Source organism: Hipposideros armiger, unplaced genomic scaffold (genome assembly GCF_001890085.2).
Source record: "Hipposideros armiger isolate ML-2016 unplaced genomic scaffold, ASM189008v1 scaffold_582, whole genome shotgun sequence".
In the NCBI taxonomy this organism is placed as follows: domain Eukaryota; kingdom Metazoa; phylum Chordata; class Mammalia; order Chiroptera; family Hipposideridae; genus Hipposideros; species Hipposideros armiger.
Window position 1 is genome coordinate 572,897 of NW_017731932.1, and position 3,826 is coordinate 576,722.

Consider the following 3,826-nt stretch of genomic DNA (forward strand, 5'->3'; position numbering starts at 1 on the left):
GAGGCGGCATCTGGGACTCCCTGGCTCAGTGAGTGATATGTGCTTGCCACCCAATGATGCAAGTTAGGCTTGTTAAACAGTAATTGCAATGTGAGTGGATTGTTTCTTTTCTTTTTTTTTTTTTTAATTGGGGAGTTGGGGGGATGGGAACAGTGCTGGGGAACTGGGGGAAGCGGAACGGACAAGCTGCTGTTGTTTTGTTCCTCAGTCTAGTTGTGGAGGACATCGCCCCACCAGCCCAAGTTGGCACCATCATTGCGCTCCTCCCGGGCGAGGCAGATCAATCGCCAGCTTCTGGAAGGCCACTCACCGCGGCCGCTGGCCACTCACGCCAGCCACCGGCCACACACGGCAGCCTATGGCAACCCACTGCCACAGGGGCTGCAGCCCACACCGTCGCCCGCGACTCATGGCAGCCCAGCTCCAGGCCGAGCCGCTGTTCAGCATCTCAGCTGTGGAGGGCAGTGTCACTGGCCCTCCCAGTGGGATCCGAACCGGGGCCCTCTGGCGTCCCAAGTCAGTTCTTAACCATCGCGCCACTCGGCCGGCCCGGGTTGTTTCTTGTCCTGGCCCCAGAGCCAGTCTGGAAGAGAGAGCAGAGCCCCCGGGGGAGCAGAGCACCAGAGCTCCCAGAGTCTGGTGCTGTGGGAAGAACGTGGACTGGGAGGCCAGGGCAGCCCTTTTTTTCATCCCAGCTCCGTCACTAAGCAGTGTGACCTTGGATGGGCCACTTCATCCGTACACCTGTTTATCAGTATGATGGGAGAAATAGACCTGCCTCCCTGGACTGTTGTAATTAGAAATTAGATCAAGTGCCAACACATGGTAGGTATTCAGCAGATCACAGGTATCTTTACAGTTAATATGTTAAATTTAAAAAGGATGCCGAATGCCCACCAACAGGTGGATGGATAAGTAAAAAGTCGCCCCACACAATGGAATATTATTCAGCAACACAAAGGGATAGAGTACTGATACTATGACATGGACCCACTTGGAAAAATTTATGCGACGTGAAAGAAGCCAGTCATAAGATAGCACCTGCAGTATGATTACAGTCAGACATGAAATGTCCAGGAAAGGCACATCTCTAGAGGTAGAGAGTAGATTAAGGATTGCCTGGGGTCGGGGAGAGGAGAGAATGACTGCTAATGAGGAAGGGGTTGCTTTCTAAAGGGATGAAAATGTTCTAAAATTGACAGTGGTTGTACAACTCTGAGATACATGGAAGTAAACACTTGCAACAGGTGAATTGTATGGTATGTGAATTATATCTCAATAAAGATGTTATTAAAAAGAAAAAAAAAGATGCTTGGATTCCTCAGGAAGTGCGGAGAACACTTACATCCAGAGAGAGCCAGAGATGAGTAAGTGAGAGAAGTGGTTCACGTGCACAGCCTCCTATTTCTGTGCCAAGAGCCTCCCTCCTGTAACCTCTTCCTCAAATGGGACCAACCCCTCCCTCCTGTAACCTCTTCCTCAAATGGGACCAACTGCTCTTTCAAACGAGGAAGGAAGCAACCCAGGGCTTTCACAAGTTTTGATTTCACTCAGCAACGGGCTCCCAGTGCAACCCTTTTCTTCCCTGCCAGCCTCAGCAGAGAGGGACTGGAGGCAAATGTATTCTCTCCACAGATGTTGGGCCAGGCGGGACCTTCCTGCGACAAAGGACACTTCCTGGGACAGAGGACACTTAATGAGGAAGAGAGTGCCTGCCATTTAAAGAACAGCTGGCAGCACGAGTTACAGCTTTGTGTGATGGTCTCTGTTTATCAAGCCCCACTTTTCAGATGAGGAAAGCCAGGCTCCAATGGACACCATCACGTCCAAGATCATCCAAGTAGCGGGTTATGGAGCCTCGACTTATACTCAGATTTGTCTGACGCCCAAGGTCATGTTCATTGTAGACGTTACCTTTTCTTTACAGTCATTCTTATGTAAGAAACACATGCGGGTTGTAACACAGACCAGAAACTGAAGAACGACATGAAAAAGAAGTCTCACTGTGAATCGCACCACTCAGAAATGCCCGTTGGTCGGCACATTGGCGTGTTCCCTCTGAATCATGGGACCGTGTGCGTGTGATAATGGAAATGATCTCACAAGCTTTTCTTCATGTCATTAAATAGTCATCAGAAACGTGATTGTACAACCCCATCTCCAGGCCACGTCACACCTCATTGATCACCCACCCTGCATCCTGGGGTCCCTCTTACACACATCTTGGGATGCCGTGCCCCCATTCCCATGCTGTTCCTGCTGTCCTGCCTGAGCAGGGGGTCCCAGAGGACAGTGATCCATGGGAGCGGCCGAGGTCAGCAGATTGGACAGTGAAAGTGCTAACAGGACCCAGAGGGGCCAGCTGTTGTCCATGAGCCACCTTAGAAGTTCTTAGGGAATGAAGACGCATTCTTTGATCATCAACATTAATTTGTTCTTTAGCCAAAGGTGTTGACTGCTGGCTTCTCCAGGGCCGTGGACTCTAGCCCCCAAATTTGAAGCTTAGGGCAAGGACTCCAGGGGTTATTTCTGGAGCCCCTTTCCCTGCCAGCCCCTCAGGGGATAAATTCTAAATGTGTTGGGTGCAACTCGTGCATAGCAGTGAGTGTGTGCTCTAACGTTCTCTGGGAAGGACACTTTCATCTGGGCTTCCGGGCACAGGTCCTTTCCAGGCACAGGCTCTGGTTCTTTGTTCCATCCTGAGGAGTCCCCAGGTGGGACATGTCTGGTGGCTTCTGGGCATATCACAGGTCACTGCCCACAGGGGGGCTGACTCACGGGCAGGCAGGGTGATTAAACCCAGGGCCGTGGCTCGTGGTCACACCACCCCTGATGCCAGGGGTTTGGATCATTTATTTTCTAACTGCAAACATCTGCTCCTAGGCTTCTCAGCAGTCCGTTTCCTGGGTCCAATGGTACCCCTCACGCCTGAAGGCGGACTCGAGTAGTAGGTGCCTGGGACAGGCTCTGGGCTTCGCAGGCACCAACCAGCCGTGTGGCCTTGAAGAAACCCTTAATCCTGCACTGCTTCCATTTCCTCACCATAGTGGAGATAGCAAGTACCATGGGGGCTCCTGGGAGGATGACCAGGAACCTTTGAGAACTAAAGGCAGAGGCAGTTTGGGCTCTGCACTGGACTGTCCAAGACCACCTCCCAGCTCTTCCCCATGCAGGCTCTGGGATAACAACAGGACTGTATCGTGGAGCTGTGAGGATTCGGAGAATTAGTGAACGTAAAGCACTCCACACATGATATGTGTCCCACTTGGCAGGCAGCAGGCTGCTGTGTGAGCATGTGGCTGCAGGTGTCATCAGTGACACCTGCGATGCTTGGGGCACAGCACACTAGGGTGCACCCATGTTTTACTCCCAGTGGGGTCTGGAATGTCACTGTCATGGTGCAGGTTGGAAACCACCCTGCAAGAATTTGCCCAGGCTTGTTTCTGCCTAACAAAGAGACACAGATTCTCTTGTATTGTTTAGAATGGGAAAACTTCAAGGCAAAATTACCCAAACTCTTAAGCCAAAGTCGATGAAAAATAACAATCTTCATAGTCAATTTTTGTGCCATTCTGTTTTTCAGCAGTCAACGCAGACAATCCATGAGCACAGACATGTCAATCAACGGGGCTGGGACTGTGTAGTCCTTCCTGAGCCAGGGGCTCCCAGCCTAAAAGGGCTGGGCCACCTTGTTGTCACCTTCTCAGGCTGCGTGTCCTTGAACGTGTCCAGCCTCTAGGGCCTTTGTTCCCTCACCTGAAATGGGGGTTAGACGCCTACCTCCGAGAGTGGTGAGGATAATCGGTCTTTGCATGAAAAGTGCTTG